The sequence below is a fragment of the Globicephala melas genome, chromosome 15, assembly GCF_963455315.2.
Source record: "Globicephala melas chromosome 15, mGloMel1.2, whole genome shotgun sequence".
NCBI classification, from domain to species: Eukaryota; Metazoa; Chordata; class Mammalia; order Artiodactyla; family Delphinidae; genus Globicephala; species Globicephala melas.
The window spans coordinates 46,685,616-46,704,406 of record NC_083328.1 but is presented as its reverse complement, the minus strand read 5'-3'; the positions used below and the strand labels follow the sequence as shown (position 1 = coordinate 46,704,406).

The 18,791-nt window shown below is 36.5% G+C and overlaps 1 protein-coding gene across 6 annotated transcripts in view; it reads right to left on the bottom strand.

Annotated features, from left to right (window-relative positions):
* Positions 1–18,791, bottom strand: part of SEL1L2 (SEL1L2 adaptor subunit of SYVN1 ubiquitin ligase) — a 118,382-nt gene that overhangs the window by 88,965 nt on the left and 10,626 nt on the right. For 3 of the 6 annotated variants that reach the window (XM_060284611.1, XM_070043594.1, XM_060284612.1), the window contains exon 2: positions 5,191–5,246. The gene's annotated coding sequence lies outside the window, so the exon portion shown is untranslated. Of the gene's footprint in view, positions 1–5,190; positions 5,247–18,791 lie in introns of those variants that run through there. The other 3 variants (XM_060284613.1, XM_030872658.2, XM_030872659.2) reach the window with 1 other exon arrangement.

Genomic DNA, 18,791 nt, shown 5'->3' with positions numbered 1-18,791 from the left:
TGCTGAAAAACCTCTTTGGGAAAAGAGTACATGAAAAGTAAGAACTTATTGAAATCATCAGTGAGGACGAGAGCAGTGGCAAATCCACACTAGCTCAGCACTTCCTCATTAGTGGCCCCTGTTGGGGGGATGAGTGAGGTGCTACAGAGCTGTGACAGAGAGAGCAAAATAAGCGCTAGCAGCCCAGCCACATAAGGTCTTGAGGTAGGAGGACTTGGTCCAGCCTGTAGCCTTATGGAAGTTGGCATGACTTTTCCCGTGGAAGGAAAACAAAGCAAATTCTCTCAGCTCCACTTAAGGTCTACAGAATCAAAAACTCTGGGGGTGAAGTCCAGCAATCTGTGTTTTTACAAGTCCTCCAGCTGATTCTGATGCATGTGAAAGTTTGGGAACCCCTACCCTAGGTCGTAGTGAAGAAGGTAGACAGCAAATTAAAATGGAATTAAAGTACACAAATAAAATATTATAAAATTTCTATCACTCATCAGACAGTGAAGATATTTACACACATAACAAAGACACATTGAAGCTGATTGTCTGGATTATGGTTTTTAACAAGGAATTTAAGTTGTAACAGATTACTCGAGCTTTCTAGGTCTTAAATAAATGTGTATATATATATTTATGGAAAAAATGACTGGCACTTTTAAATTAGAAAAGCTCACTGATTTAGTAGTTTTTCTCCTTTAATGTAAGATTTTACTTATGAGATGCTTAAATTGAAGCAAATGTATTTTTGGTAATGATCTTATTATTTTTCATTTTTCCTAGACTATATTCAGTTAAGGATATAAAATAATATTGAAAACTTTTTCCTAACATGCTTAAGTTTTTTTAAAATAAAGCAAATATGGCAATAGCCACTTGTAAATTAAAACAATAACTACCTCTTACATAGAAGAAATAACTCATTCATCAGTAAAAATATTTCTTTCTCTTGGCAAAGGCAACACTAATTATTTTATTGTGTATTTGTACATCTACCTTCAAAAGTCACCAAATAACAACAGTAGACAGCTATCCAAAGATAACTTCTGAAATGTGGGAAAATGGTGAAGTAGAAAGTAATAGGGGAAAAATAAAATAGCATCAGTGATACTAATAATACAGTGCTAATATAACATTTCTATTAATTGGCAGATGCATTATAAGAGTAGCTTTCTGAATTTAAGAGCACATTAAGAACCAATACATATTAGAGTATTTATATTCTGCATTTTTACATGCAAGGAGCAGAAAAAATTATAGTTAAACATATAGCCGTATTAAGTATTCATGGTACAAGGGATAAACAGGTAGTTAAAATCAAAAGGTAACCCTAGAAACCTGTTTTTTGTCATTAATTTCAGTACCTTTTTCCTCATAACTTTCACTAGAGTTTCTGTTTTGTCCCTTAAAAAGGAAGAAAATTCTGATATGCTACACCATGGATAAACCTTTGGGACTTTATGCTAAGTGAAATGTCAGTCACAAAAATACAAATACTGTATGTGTCTACTTATATGAGGTACCTAGAGTATCAAATTCATAGAAACAGAAACTATAACGGTGGTTGCCAGGGGCTGGGAGTAGGGGAGGAGTGGAGAGTTATTATTTCATGGGTATAAAGTTTCAGTTTTGAAAGATGAAAAGAGTTCTGGAATTTGATTTCACAACAGTGTGAATGAATGTACCTAATACTAATGAATTGTACACTTAAAAATGGTTTTGAGGGTAAACTTTATGTTATGTATATTTTACCATAATTTTTTTTAAAAAAACCTTGAATTCTGTAACATACTTGTTCCCAAGGGTTTTAGAAAAGAAACTGTGGTCCTGTAGGGATGAGCCACCAACTCTAAGTCAAGTAAGAAGGGAAGTGAGAATGTGAGGGGAATGATGAGCAGTAAAAGGGACAAATAGACTTGAGGTCCTGGTGGAACTGAAGTATTGACGGAGTAACCTGGAAAGCATCAGGGGTCATTAGAGACTTGGAAACTTGAAATTTTAATTTGAAAAAGACATAGTCCAGATTATGACCATGGAAGTAGAGAGGAGTGTGCAATTCTTGGAGCTAACAGGTCTAAATAACAGAATAGAGAGGATAGAATTCATGGATACTAAAGTCTCTAAGAACAATGACAGGAGCAGAGTTGGAGACAAAGACCATGGGCTACTTCTCTGTCCCCATCTCCTATTATTCTCCCAATGAGAATGTAGCAATAAGGAGGAAGATGGATACTGACCACCCCAACTAGGACCAATATTATTTTGCAATGGGAGAAAATTCCCAAGAGGGCTACAGGGAAAGAAGTTCTCAGGCGACAACCAGATTTCAGTTAAAATGAAGGTAAAGGCAGCATTTAGAGAAGTATGACACCAAGATAGGTGATTAGAAAAAAAATAAGAGTCCACGGGATGGAGAATCCACCCATTTTATAGTGAAAGTCTTAGATGGTAGCACCATATTTAATTAAATCTGTAAATCTTTACAGTATCTACCATATGCAAAAAAGTTTGACAAGATACCTTCTTACCCTTTAGAAGCTCACAATCAAGTTTAAGCAGTATCAAATGGAGGTTTCACAAAGCTAAAAAAAAATTAGAATCTTTTGGAAATTCCAGATTCCAGTGACTGTATTTGGTACATGGTAGGCATTGTGTTGAATGAATGAAATTTGTAATACAAAGATCTTTTAAATTTGAACATGCTTGGTTATTCTGATCCGTAAAATGGGGTTAATAAGTAACCATTTAAATAACTAATTAACTTCCTTCACAGAAATGTTAGGAGAAATGAATAGTATATGTGAAGGGATTTTACAAAATTTAAAGTATTACATAACTGTAAGACATAAATCAAGGTACCAAAATGTGTAAAAAAAAAAATCTAACTATTAGAACAATAACAATAATCTCAAAAACAAGCAGAATGTGTCTGCTTAGGTGAAGCAGAGAAAGGAACTGAGGACTCTGGGAACTCCGGTGAAACTGTGCAATCCTGCGAGCTGGGCTACTTTTTCCTTGTTTTCAGAGTTTTCACTGTTGCTCTTGGTAGTGGTGGTTGTCATAATGGTCCCTCAGCCATACACTTGAATTGCTACATTGTGCGGCCTCAGTTACTCCATGGTAGGACGTTAGATACCTGAGAGTCTACCCCCGCTCTGTGATCATGATCATTCTTTAATACTGAAGGAAGTAATACACAGAACTCCTGAAAGTATTAGATCCTTAACACAAAACAAAGTGTCTTTAAACATTATGTTAAGTGTGAATGTGTGTTTTTAGAAAGTGTGTGTTGGGGGATGGAGGAGTAGATGATACTCTTGTGGATTTTAGAGTTATAAAGCCAGAAAGAGAAAACCTAGGGAAAGAGTAGCTATACGTAGGTGAGTGTTTAAAAAAATTATGGTGCAAATAGTAATTATTATGAAAGATAACTAGAATTTACCATGTCTATAGTAGGGGTAGAGCTAGGCAGAGAATGTTTTCAGCCAGATAATATCCTATTTATTACAAAGTAGACATGAAACAACATGGCAAGTTGAGTGAATTAAGGTTACTTGATCCTGGCTGTAGTATAGAATGGATGTAAAGGACTTTGCATTAGAATCATTTGCAGTCTTTGGTCTTTTCACTTCCTCAGTCTGTGCTCTACGAGGTTGGTGCTAAGGAAGGTAAAAAAAGAAGAAACTCTGGGGGAATTGAGTGAGATATATAGTTTACAAACAGGCCACCCTGGCATGTTTTCCATCTTTGACAGGAAGATAGTGCTATTGTTTTCCAATATTCTAAGATCTCTAGTACAGTTTATAGTTTTCTATTTTGCTTGGCTGTACATGGGTAGAGATGGGGTCCTCTCCCATATTTACTGTATAGGCCTCATCTATTAATCTCACTGGGGAGGACGCTTATGGGCCTGAGCAGCATCCTTGGTCCCAAGCAGTAAAGAGGTCCTCGAATCCAAAGGGGGCTTTTATATGTTATTGGGCAGGCACTACAAATCATAAGATAACAAGGAAAGCAAGATGACCTGATGAAACAGATGTCCTTAAATCTCTACCTGTTCAAGGACAAACTGAACTTTATGCCAAGGTCACTTCTATTTCTGCAGATAACAATCCCACTGCTAATTATGGGATGTGGTAGTTATGGGGAAAAAGCTAAATTTGCAGAGGTTTAGAAAATGCTGCAATGTAGAGAGTTTTTAATTTATATAAACATTTTTTCAAAGTTTACTTCTTTAATCTGGATTTAAGATTTATTCATTAATTCAATTAACATTTACTGAGGGCCTGCTATGTGCCAGGCACTGTTCTAGTTATTGGGGTAATAGCAGTGAACAACAGAGACAAAAACCCCTGCTCTCATGGAGTTTATATTCTAGTGGAGGGAGAGTGACAACAAACATAACAAAATATGTTATGTTACATAATGGTAATTCTGAGAGGAAAAATACAGCAAGGAAGGGAGATAGAAGGTGTTATGACAGTGATTTTAGAGTGATTGCAACTTTATAGAATGTCTAGGGAAGAACCCTCCAAAAAAGATGACATTTGAGCAAAGACCTGAAGGAGGAGAGGGAAGGGAGCCATGTGGATATCAGGGCTCAAGGATGTTACAGGCAGAAAGAACAGAAATGTGGGCACACATCTGGGGTTTCTGAGGAACAGCACAGAGCCCAGTGTGTCTAGAATGGTGTGTGTAAGGGAGGTGATGTCAGAGAAAAAGCAGTGGGGCCAGACCACAGAGTCTGTTAGGCAAGACATTGGTGTAAGATGGTTGCAAGGAAATGACTTAACATTTACAGGATTATGCTGATTGCTGGGTTGAGAATAGACTGAAAATGTTAAATTCTTTGAAGATGTCAGAAGACATCCTGAGGTTAATAAAGGTTAATAAGCATCTGTGGCTCTATAAGCCAGACTGGTCTGTGCCCTTTTTGTCTTAGTATTTAGGACCTCAGACAGGCCATGGTGTATAGAAAGGCTCAGGCCTGATGACATTCTTATCTTCTCACAGTGGAATGAACAAATATTTGTTGAATGAATGAACAAAAAATATTGATTGAGAATGAAAAAAAAGGAACAGAAACAATAGTCAATAATTAGTTGTTTAAGAAAATCTGAGCATGCTGAGTAAACACTAGTAATAGTGCCTATAGCTTATATTTTGTATTGGAAAAATATAATGATTTAGCAAAATATTTACCTGTGTGGTGACATTTCTTTCTTTTTGCTTTTTATTATGTTTTTCTGCTTCGATAGCTGCAATATACAAACATTTTTATAAAATATGAAAACATTTTCTTTTTAAAAATTCACTACAGTTTCTTGTTAAAAAACTTTTGGGATAACTTAGAATTCTAAAAATAATAATTTAAAATAATATACAGTTTAAAGTTACTAATAGTGTGTTACAAAGTAATTCCTTTACTGATAATTTTTAAAGATGTAACTTGACACCAGACATAATCTAAATACTTTAATCAAGCATCATGAAATTGAGATAACATGAAAGAGTTCTACAAATAATGGAGTTAATTACAACAGCTGAAAACTTTCTGAGCTAGAATTTAATTAAAAAGTATCTAGGTAAATAAAAGCCATCTATTAATAGAGAATATTAATTCTATTAATAGAGAATATTAAAACATAGAATATTAAAACATAGAATATTAAAATATTAAAACATAGAAGAGAGAATACAGTCTTTTAAATTTTTATAGACTCATCCATATGGCAGAGAGATACTAAAAATGAATATAGTTGAATGATATAAATATCTGAGAAATGTAGAGTAGTATAATTATATCAGGCTTTGAAATTTAAGCAAATAATTTTCACAAGCAATTTTTAATGAATCTTTTTATGAAGAATAGACTATATATACCATATAGAATACATATGTAGTTGTTGATATATTTCATTTTTGCACAGTACTTGAAATTTATTAACTTACATATTTAGAAAAATAAAAATTTGAAAACCTGATATAAAGGGGTGATACCTCATGACACGTCAACTACTTTGTTAGTATTGCTCAGTTTCAATTACTGAAAAATTATTTGATGCACAGCAAAAGTGACCCCACATATTTCCTGAAGTAAAAAAATGCATGTATGTGATACATTCACATTTTACAGACTGAAGAACTTGACTCAAGACAAATATAGGGTAGTCAAAATTTTATATTTCCAATAGTCATGAGCTTGTACTTTAAGAGCAGGTTATGAATTTTCTAATGTTATCTCTGACATTTTATTTATTAATTTGATATGTTTCATTCTTTCTCTCACTAATGAACTTTAGCACTTGGCCTCACAATTATGTTTACTTCATAAGCCAGTCCTTAAAGAAACTGGTCCTAGGTTGTTTGATATTTAGTCTTCTGTCAAATTAGAGAAACAGTTGGCAAATTCTAAATAAAAATCCAATAATAACATGGTGACAAATGCATTAATATAAAGCACATGAAAAATTTAAAGATTATATATATTTCATACAATTATGTACATTAGGATTGCTCTTTACCTTCAGGATGTAAAATAAATTTTACCAGAATAAAAATGTTTACTACAAATGAAACTTTCTTTATCCCAAGTTTGCAAAGTGCTAATTTTGGGGCCATGTATACTCATTATCAGAGGCAACATAGCATCATGGCCCACCGTGTAGACTTTGAGTCACACAGGACTGTGATCAAGTCCTAATTTTATACCTACTTCATTAATTTATTATGCTAATCAAATGAAATAATCCATGTAACGTATTTAGCACAGTACTTAATACATGTTCAGTATGTTTAATAGTTAGCTACATATATAATAAAAATAATAATATTATTATTATTGTTATATGAAGCCTACTTCTTTAAAGGACTTAAGATGCCTTCAAGATAATAGTACATGTAAATTTGTATTTTAAAAGGACTATGGTGAATAAAGCATTATTAAAGACTTAATACTCTGTTAGAATTTATTAATGCTTTGCCTATAATATGACTTCTTTCTGAATTAAGGTATTTTCTTCAAAACAAATTACTTAGTCTAATTATATTTGTGTATTGGAAATCAGACAGTGTGACTGATATTACAGTCACAGCAAACGTCTACTAATTTAAAAATTCCATTATCACAACTAGAAAAAGTAAACTAGAAAAAGCAATGTGATTTGGTATATTCCCATTATTATATTCTCCAAAGTACAGAGAATAAAATTAGAGTTAGTATGCACAGAATGTACAGACACAGAATAAGAAGTAGGAAGTGTCATGTGTATTAGAATAAGAGAAGAAAATTATGGATATTAAATGGAATAAATTGTATTATACACTGGACCAGAAAATCAAACTGTCATGAAAATTACAGGGCTAAAAGCAGTTATCAAAGGTAGAATAAATGCAGATAAAAGAATTAGTGAAATGGGAGGAGGTGCAATAATCTAACTGAAGGAACAAACTATTTAATAGCTTAAAACATAAAAAGAAGATAAAGGTAGTTGGTTATTATTTACAGCAGAAGTTGCACAATAAAAAAAGACCTCCTTTGAAACTCATTTAAAAAATGTGTTTCTTTCCTAAATATCAGGCTTCTAGGTTTTCACCTAGAGAAAACAAACTTTTGATTGGCTACTGGGGGAACCATTCTGCTTCAAATAGTACCTTGCACAATGCTTTCTTGTAGGTTTTTATATCAATTGAGAAACACTGGTGATTGTTGGAGACCTGTCCCACTGTTTCATCACTTCCCTCTATGTGAATATTGATATTGCCACAAATTTCAGCACTCCCTGAGAAAAACACAATCCACTGCGTGCAGGATGAATATATTAGAACTACTTATGTGTGATTTAAAAAATCTCCTTTATAATTTCTACTTTTGTGGTGTCTTTTATAATATACTAGATCAGTAGTATATCATCCAAATAAATAAATAAATAAATAAATATACATACAACAGAATATACCATCAAAAAGTTTTGATATGGAGTCAGCTTTGGAAGGGGACTCAAGTTTTATTCAGCTCTAGAATTGTAGCTCTAGCTTTAATTAATTAATTTATTTATTTTAAAAATTTTTATTGGGGTATAGTTGATTTACAATGTTGTGTTAGTTTCAGGTGTAGAGCAAAGTGAATCTGTTATACATATACATGTATCCACTCTTTTTTAGATTCTTTTCCCATATAGGCCATTACAGAGTACTGAGTAGAGTTCCCTGTGCTATACAGTAGGTCCTTATTAGTTATCTATTTTACATATAGTAGTGTGTATATGTCAATCCCAATCTCCCAATTTATACTTCCCCACCCTTATCCCCTGGTAACCATAAGTTTATTTTCTACATCTGTAATCTAGCTATAATTTATTATATGCCAGTTGCTTTGCATAATTTAGCTCTGGTCTCCTTAACAACCCAGCACAGAAGCTGGGTTGTTAAGGAGTAAGCACAGAATATTTGTATTTCTATTTTACTCATGAGGAAACTGACATCAAATGAGCATAAGTAACTTGTCCAAGGTCACATGGCAGAGTGGGATTCAAATGCAGGTCTGACTCCAGAGCTATCCCTCTTTCTACTCCACTGTCTCTCCCAACTTTACCAAAGGATTCACAATAGACTGAATGGCAAGCTTCTACAATGACATGCAGTCCATTGTCTTTATAAAAAATTGATTTATGCACAAAATTTTACAGGGTATGTCTATTTGCATAATGTGAAACACACCATTTTATGTACACAAGAGCTTTAATTTATTATCCCCCATTGAGAAAGAAGAATTTTGAAATAGTAAAGAAGAAACTAGCACTACAGCTCATTGCCTCCAAAAGAATTATCCATACGCCTTCTGGGGGCATGGAGTGAACCCCAACAGCTTTATAGAAAAACCACAAAATTTTTAAGAGTTGTGTTGAAAAAACAGTACTAGCTTAGAGTAAAAGAGATTGAGATAGTTCAAAATAAAAAGAGGTTTCTGGGCCTCTATCTTTCAATGAGTAGGAAGAAGGATGAGAAAGCTTCTCACCTACAAACACAGGTCATTTCTTACGGAGAAGGAAGGACAACCAAGAGGACAGAGCCAGGAGCTGAGAGGTTGTTGCCCAGAACCCAGAAGAACAAAAGATTAGGAATATACTCCAATCAAGCAACACTGTCTACTCCTGGAGTATAGAAACCTGACAACACGCACCTGGCTGGATTTCCAAATTGTCATGGACCAGTGGCTGTTGTACATTTTCCCCTTCCCCTTTTTTGAACATCAGTGTCTACTGTAGTGTGGTTTTTCTATCTCTCCAGTGTACGTTGGGTGCCTGAGGTAATGGGAAGGTAACTTGCCTTTTTAGTTCATAGGTGTCTGAATCTAAAAACTGCACCAAGGAGCCTCATTGACATCTTGACCTGATGCAGATTATGAGATCATGGATTTTGAACCTGATGCTATAATTGGATAAGATTTGGACAATTTTGGAAGGGGGAGAATCACATGAGAGAGATGTGAATCATTGAGGTCTAAGGTTAGACTGTTGTAGATTGTCACAACAACAGTCCCCAGTGAATCACCGTTACCCACGTTGATACCCCTTTACGATGTGACTTTGCCCAATCCTCCCATCAAGAGATGGAGATTATTTTCCCTACTCGTTGAATGGGTTGTCCTTGTGACTTGCTTTGGCCAAAAGAAATGTGGCAGATGACACTGTTTAACTTCCAAGGGTAGTGCTTGGACCTTTAAGCCTCTTTTACCCTCTTGGAAAAATGCCTTGAGATTATCATGCCAGGAGTAATAGATCATATGGAGAGAGAGACCCAGCTGTCTCCACTGATCACCAGCTGAGTGAAGCTGCATGAGTGATCCCAGATGAGACCAGCAGAAAAATCACCTAGTCAACCCGAAAGAGAATTATGACAAATAATAAATCATTGTTTCAAACCTCTAAGTTTGGGATGTTTGTTATGCAGCAATTGATAACTGAAATAAGCCTGTTTCTTCAGCCTACGAGGACTCCTTGGATAGAATTCTCACTTCTCAGAAGCCACATTAGACCAATAAATGATGCCAAAATAAATCGTATATAATATATTCATAGCATTGAGAAAAGGATTAGAAAAAAATAATATCCCCCAATATTGCCTTGATCACAGTTCTTTTCAGATCCACTTTCTCATGAAAGGCCTGATATACATTAACTCCTGGCTTTACCATGAATTCCCCCAACGTTGCTCACCTCCTTTCTTTCCAGGACACGGTTTATCTTCCTTTAAATGAACATTGGGACACCAGTTAATGTGACTGTTCTTTTACTGACTGAAGTTATGAAAAAACACTTCTGTATTTTATGGGGGATCTGCCTGGGGAGTTAAAGCCAAATAAAATCTGATTCTTTGTTCACACAACACTGACAAATGAAACTAAACAGAAGTATTTTATTGATTCTCCTGTCCTAGTTCTCTAAAATGGTGCATTATGCCTCACTTAGACCTTCACCTGATTCATTTGGTATAAAAATATTAACCATTGGTTCCTTTCCAAACTTTCTTTTAGATTCTGTGCAGTACACTGGTTTCTGTAACTTTACACTATCCTGGATATCGTTCTTCCTTTCAAACCCCTATTCTAGAGTTCCTCTTTGGTTTTATATCCACTAACGACTGTGTATTTCTTAATGCTCAATCCTCACCTTTTCTCTCTGGCATGATCTAAGAGCTGAGTGGGGTCAGCAAAGACTTTGAAGTGGACAGATGGTGAGTGCAGGAGGTCAGGAGCTAGGAAACAATAAGGTACTGATTCTGGGACAGGCGGCCACTTAAGAAGTAAAACCCTGGGAATCAAACTGTGATGGCTGGAAAGCAGAAAAACACAGGTAACAGGAGAATCCAGAGAAGGAATCCAGGCTGGCAGAAGTGAGACAAGTGATGAGAGACAACCTGGCAACAAGGACAGTTCCAAAACCTGGGACTAAAATCATGGGAGCAGGCCAGGGTGGGAATAGAAGTGTAGATGAGCGAGAAATGAGTAAACAACTCTGGAAATGTAGGAGTTAGAAGAGTGAGGTCTGGTACCTACAAAGGTCCAGAGAAAATTCTGCCAAAGGGATTTTTGTGGGGGTGAGTATTTGGTTCCCTGTGGAAAGCACAGCATAAATCAGACCCTCATCATTTCGTGCCTGCATTCTTATAACAGCTTCCTAATGGATTTAATCATGATTATTCTAATTTTAATCTAACTTACATCTACCCTCAGAATAATTTTCCCCAACTACTGTTTCCAGCAAGGCATACATCTGCTTAGAAACCCACAAGTCTTATTGTACAAAGACTAACTTCCTATTTTGACTTCCAGTTTCCTCCATAATCAGGTTTAACTTCACATTCAAAACTATTTTTCAAATCCTGTTTGAAACCTCTCTGTTCTATTTTCTTGATCTGTCTATTCTTCTGCCAATACTCCAATTAATGCAGATTTATAATTGCATATTTTACAATCTGGTTGGGCAAGAACCTCTCTGTGCAGATACACACACACACACATACACAAAACACACTCTCATCGTTCCTCTTTTAAAAACTTAACTTGGGGATTCTAGCATAATTTCTTTTCTAGATAAATTCTAGAATAAGTTTGTCAGATTCATTTAAAAATGTGTTGATCTTTTCACTGGGATTGCATTGGATTTACATGTTAATTTACAAAGACCTGCCATATTTACAATATTGAGATCCATTCAGGTTTATAGCCTTAATTTATTTTGATTTTTCTCTTTAATGGTCTTCAGAAAAATTTCATTTTTATTACTCATGTATGTCTTGTTTCACTTTAATTAAATTGATTCCTACCTATTTTATAATTTCTGTCACTATTGTGAAAGGAATTTTTTTAATGAATTTGTGATTGTTATATTTTTTTAAATTAAAATGAACATTTATTTAGAGTAATCATAAGTCTTAAAGATTTCTTTGCTTACCATTGATTTTTGGTGTTCCTCCTGAATTTGTGTTTTATTTTGCTGGAGCATATCTTCAAGTCAATATTTCAGCTAAAAATTTGTGGATGGTAAATTTTCTGAATCCTCTCTTGTCTGTAAATATCTTATTTGGCCATTACACTTGTCTGATAGTTTGTCAGATTATAAAATTCTAGATTCAAAATCATTTTACCTCAATACTAAGAAAATATTTCTCTAGTATCTTTTTGCACCCAATGTTGCTAATGAATTTGAAGTCAACATGGTGCTTTTATTACTTATAAATAATGTATTTTTTCTCTTTAGAAGCCTTTAGGATTTTCTGATTAGCCATGAAATATTAAGATTTTGCCATTATTTTCTAGGAGTGGGTCTTTTCTCAGTCTTCTTGCTTGGCACTCAGTGGCACTTAATCTAAAAATCTGAGTCGTTTTTCAGATCTGGGGAATTTTATTTGATTTCTTTATTTCTTTTTCTAAGTGCTTTGATTTTCTCTTTCTGGAAATCCCATTATGTGGATTTGTAACTTTTGGGTGGCTCCTCCAAGGCCTTTAACCTTTATTTTATACATGTCATCTCTCTGTCCATTTGCAGTGTGATCTAAGAGAATTTCTCAGTTTGATCTTTGAGCCTCCAGGTTGCTCTTCAATTTTGCTATTTACCCTTGAGGCTTTTTTTTTTTAACCATTATTTATTTCATTTCCAAAATAGCTCATCTTTTAGACCTGCTCTTGTTTCAAGGATATAGCAACCTCTCTAAATACATCTTATGACAATCGTTTTATGTTTTAGTTTTCAACCATTTGTTCTACTTGTTCTATTTCCTCAGGTGTTATCAGGGTGTGTGTGTGTGTGTGTGTGTGTGTGTGTGTGTGTGTGTTTAGGCTGATGCTTTTCTCTCATGGTGGTAGTTTTTCTCAAATGTTTGGTGATTCTTGATTGTATTCATGTTGGACTTGGATTTTCCCTCTTAACCTGTCTGTGAATGCTATAACAATTACCTCAGCTTGCCACTAGTAACGGAGTGTTGTAGGATATGATATCAGGATGTGACAGGAGCTAGTCTTCTGGAATACAGGCTGCTTGAGTATCACTAGCCACTTGCAGCTGTATCCTACATCTCTGGCCCAAATACCCACCCCAAAATGCCCCTGCTTCATGGTGCTTTGTCTCCTTGTGTGCTTAGTTAATTTTATTATGTACTGAAAACCTTATCTGAGTGGGTTCTTTGAGACCTACAATGAAGTTGCCTTCCTGTGGGGAGAACATGAGTTTGCTTTTGCCAAGTGCCTAGGGCACTACGGTACAGGACCATCTTAGATCTAGTTCTAGGCTCAGGATACCTGGGATTACCAAGGCTGTAAATCTCCAGGAGGGCTGGCCTGAGACCATAACTTCTCAGAAATGTAATTTATCCTTTTCCTTTTCTCTGTGCTCTGCTAAGTGTCAAGCTCTCTGCAGATCCCTGGACTTTGGAAGGGGTGTATTTACTTCTGGTCTGCCCTTATCCTATGAGTATAGCACTTTATGGACTTTGGTTAATGATGAACAAGTTTCTTATTAGATGCCTCACCTTTAACAGGTCTTGAGGACTACAGTTCCGTCCTTCTTGCTTTGTGAGGCCACTAAAACCAAAGCCGAAGTTTATCTTGTTCAGGGCAAAAGCTGTTTTGATATTCAGGTACAGGGCTGGGACCAGGGTAAGGCAAGCCCAGGCCCTGCTCAGGTGCTCTGTGTTTACTTCTCTGCATTCCAGCAATTCTGTAGATTTTTTTGTTGGTAGTCCTTTACTAACTTCTCAACTCTTTGATAAATTTAAGACTTTCGTATATTTTTGTGTCATATGTTTTTAGTGGGAGGGTTGGTCCAAATAACCTAGTCACCTAGGCTTTTGTTACCAGAAATCAAAGTGCTGACTTTTCCTTTGTATCTGGTGGTAGTGCCATGTAGTGATGAGGGGAGTAGGGGTCAGAACTGCTAGGCTGCTCCTAATGTTGTTTTCAACCAACCCTTTCTTTTTGCCCTGGGGCTCCTTCCCTTTTTCCTGAACCCACTTGTACATTTTTTTCTAGCCATATTCTCTTTTGTACATTTTTGGGCAAAAGTTTCTTCTTTCAATCCATTTCTATCTCTTGTCTTTTAGGTATTCCTAATTCCTTTTTCATCAAAGGCACTTGTATTTCAGAGCTGATGAGTTGGGGTTTTTTTGTTTTTAACTCTTCTATGAGGGAAGCTGCAGGGTGTACATTACAGGACTTTTTCCAATTTGGGAATATTTCTTCAATCCCATGTAACCTTGGCTCCAAGTCTGTGGGGCAGGCTTAAAGAAGACTTAAAAGAAACCAGTTTTTCTTGCCTACCATATCTCATTGGCAATAAACTATATAAATAAAATTAGATGGCTACTGTAAAAAAATTGCAGATGGCAGTAAAATTACAAAATCAACAAAAAACTGAGAAAACGCCACTGTTGGAGTTTATATAATCAGCACACTGCCGAAACAACTGGTTGAAAAGTAAATAATGCAAATCAATCACCTAGCTGTTTGTTCTATACAGAAACAAACATATGTATACCACATTTTAAAATATTTGGAAGATTGATTGCATTTTTATTTTTCATCTAGCTGTTTGGTAGTATGTAGAAATAGCCTGAGGCAAGTAAATATGATAATAAGGCAAATACCCTCAGAAGTCTACTTTGAAGAATACAGACTTAGCATAACAAACAGGTGATAGGGAGTAAAAAACAAAAAACAAAGCTTGGTTCCTATTAGAGGATTCAGGTTTTACTAAACTCTATATTTCAGAGTTTTGAAAATGTGTAAATTTAGAATGATAAAAATACTTACATGACTTACTCCACAGGTTTTGGGAATGTATTTTACAAATTTCAAAGTATTACACAGATGTTAGTTATTCTATTTTACAAGTGCCAACTGAGCATCTATTATATGCCAAGTTCTGCAATGTGCTATAGGAAATACTAAAGGTAAGTAAAACACAATTTCTGCATTCAGGTAGTTGATAATATAGTGAGAAGGGTTAAAAACTAACTCAGTTGTGAAACTGTGATGCATAAGAAAGTAAAGGCACAATGTGCTATGAGGAAGGGCTTGGGAAAGCTTTTTTTGGAGGAGTAGAACTTGAAATGGACTTTAAAAGATTAGTAGGATGTTATGCTGTGGATCTATGGTGGTGATGGGGAAGAAGATGGAATGACAGTCCATTCCTGCAAACCGTCCGTCTGTAGAACAGACGGAGAAAGATGTGGAAGTGAGAGAGTTAGGTATACTGAGTAGCTCATAGTTTGAATTGGTTGAAATAAAGGAAGTTCAGATCTAACTGCATAGGATTTTGACTGCTGGACAAGATGTCGGAACTTTATTCTGTATAAAGTAGGTGCTTGAAACAGGGAAAATCATGATCGAATCTGGGGTTTAGGAATATTATTTCCCACAGTACTGTACTGTGAATAAGAGAGGGGAAAGTTAGAAGTGCAGTAATATAAATAAAAAATACAAAAATAAGACTATAAATTGAGATGGTGAAAATGTATAGATGGGAGAAGCACTGTGGAACTGACAGGATTTGGTGAAGGAATAAAGGAATGAATAATCATAAAGGATTAGGAGATTTTGGCTCCAGAACTGGCCTTGCAAAATAACCCTTGGGAATTAATTTCACCACTCTGGGCGCCACTCCTATCATCTGTAAAAACATTGAATTAGATGATAATTAGTGCATTATTAACTGTATGATCATATAATTTGCAGGTTTTACACTTGAGAACCAAGGGAGCTGGGAGGGATGTTGATGTCATTAAGAAGAGAAGAAACATAGGAGGGGAACTTTTTTTTTTTTGGCTGCGCTCTGAGGCATGCAGGATCTTAGTTCCCCGACTAGGGATCGAACCTGTGCCCCCTGCAGTGGAAGCCCAGAGTCTTAACCACTGGACCACCAGGGAAGTCCAAGAGGAACTAACTCTGAGAAGAAATGTTGAATTTAAGATGTTCGCAGACCATACATTGTTCATGACCATCATGCAGCTGATACGTAGGCCTGGAGATTCAGAGGAAGGTCTAGGGTGTAAATACACAGGTAAATGAAGCTGTGGGGCTTGGGAGAGAGCACCAGAAGCATAGAATATGAAGAGCAAGAGAGTTAAGCACTGAACTTTGGGCATAGCATTTAAAGGGAGGGTTGAGGAAAACAAGCCAGTGAAAGAGCCTAAGAAGATTCTACAGAGGTAGAGGGGAAAGAATATAGTGTCAAATGCTGCTGAGAGTTTAAGTAGTAAGAACAGTAAGAGCCACTGGATTGGTAATCATTGGCTATTGGTGTTCTTTGAGAAAGCAGTCTCAATAGATGGGGAGTAGATCTTAGAATCAGTTAGGAGCAAGTAGAGGGCTATTACTGGCAGAGAGAATTCTTGGAGTAGTTATGTGATAAGAGAGACATGAGAGTCTTTGCATGGAGAAAATGGAGTAGAAGTGGATTATGAGTCTCTGCATGGACAAAATCAAGTAGAATTGGGAAGAGTGATTTCTGGTATGACAAAAGGACATGGCAGAAGAGGTTAGTTCCTCAAAGCTAACTGAGCAATCAGAAATAAAGCTGATGCAAGGGCATTCATGGGTTCAGCAGGGGCGTCTATTCTCCCAGAGATCTCCAGGTTGAGGGCTGCCCTCTCCCCACTGAGTGCTGTCCTACTGGATGGTTCCAAAGAGTAACAGTAATTGGTTAATATAGAAACCTTTCAGGTGACTCTAGGATATGAATACAAGGAAAAGCTTTACATATTTTGGGACAATTCACAAAGGAGAAATGAGCTTCCTTACTGATCCCTAACATAACACAGAAATCAAACTTCTCTCTAGTAGTCAATGGTCCCACCATGACACACCTGCTCCCTCCTGCTTCTCTGCAAGGAAAGATGCTCCAGATACTGACAATTTATTCTTTCCCTGTTTAGAGGCATAATATAAAGAACTGAGGGACTTCCCTGGTGGTGCAGTGGTTAAGAATCTGCCTGCCAATGCAGGGCACATGGGTTTGATCCCTGGTCCGGGAAGATCCCACATGCTGCGGAGCAACAAAGCCCGTGCACCACAACTATTGAGCCTATGCTCTAGAGCCCGTGTGCCACAACTACTGAAGCTTGCGTGGTTAGAGCCCGTGTTCTGCAACAAGAGAAGCCACCGCAATGAGAAGCCCGCGCACCACAACGAGAAGCCCGCGCACCGCAACGAAGAGTAGCCCCTGCTTGCCGCAACTAGAGAAAGCCCCCACGCAACAACGAAGACCCAATGCAGCCAAAAAATAAATAAATAAAATTAACTGAAAAAGAAAGAGCTACTCTATTAAAAAACAAACAAAACTGAAAGGAAGCTAAGGTAATTTAAAATTCTTGGATTTCAAAAGTTATTCAAAATAGAACTGGTAATGGAAGTACATTTCTGAAGCAGTAAGACATTGCCTGCTCGTACTGCTTAGGCCCAGAATCAACTGCAACATGTCTAGGACTTGGCCTTTATGTGGTTCTCTCTGGACCCTCCAGGAATATAGATGTGATTGCTAGGCAATTGTTTTCTGACCACCGATTAGTGTGAGATCGATGAGCTACTTGCCTTTTTCAACTGAGGAAGAGGGTTGCTGGGTGGGTGACTATCAGGGGACAGAGTTGTTATGAACTTTCTATTTTAGCTTGCACTTGAATTTTACTTTATTTTTTTCTAATTGCAGAATTTGTATGACAGTGAGAAATTACTCCTGAAAAGAGAGACAGGATAGAGAAACCTTGAATCCTGGACAATCTAGAGCTGGAACTTCTGACAATGTCTTTTTTCTGCCTCAGTTATATACCTTATACTACCTTAAATCAGCATCTGGACGGATAGGGTGGATACAGAAAAAACACACTATTAGTTTTATTTCCATTTTGTAAGCTACACTTTGGGATAGATTGCTCATTCTTTCCATAAGCATCAACTACTTTTTTCCTGAGGATTTACTAAAAGGGAAAAATGTTGGTAACTATTTTAGAACTTTCCTGAGGTGAATGCAGAGTCAGGGAAAATCACATAGTTATGGCATCATCCCTCTTTCAATATTTTTACAGAGGTGAAATCAAAGTATATTGAGCATCAAGCAAAAAATGCATAAAAAGGCAACATGCAAGCTTGCAAGGTACATGTGAGTGAAAAAGGACAGACCTGTTTTGCCTTGAGAAGTAGGGGTAGAGAGGTAGGCAGAGAAAAAATAGAGTGGGGTTAAGGGCTGATTTTATGTATGAACCTTAGGTGTGTTAGCACTAGCTTGTAAAGCAAATGTCTTCTCCCCCACTAACTACTTCCTTGGGTCTCTGTACACCTGCAATCAGTAAATGATCTGTTGAAAACGCATCTGAACCTGGCACCGTGTCATAATCCAGGAAGAGCTCTGTACTCATCATTACTGTCTCTACTTTCTCTCCTCCTGTTCACTCCCACCAACTGAAATCAAATTTTGTCCCTGCTTCTCTAATAAAACTGTCTGGGCAATGTGGATTCTCCAGCTATTAAATCCAATGGTCACTTGTTGGCTCTTACCTCTTTCCCCTACTCTCTCCGGCATTTGGCACTATTGGCTGTTCCCATCTTCATGGCACGCTCCCACTCTGGACTCTTATGACACTATTCTCTTTAGTCTTGTTTTCCATCTACTCCTCAGTCCCCACTGCTATCGCTATAGTTTAAGTCCTCATAGTTCCTTGTTTGGGCCATTCAATAGTCTGCTACTGTTTACATTGTCACTAGAGTTGTACAGCTAGAATCCATCCACCTCTCAACTGCCAAAGTCATTTTTAAA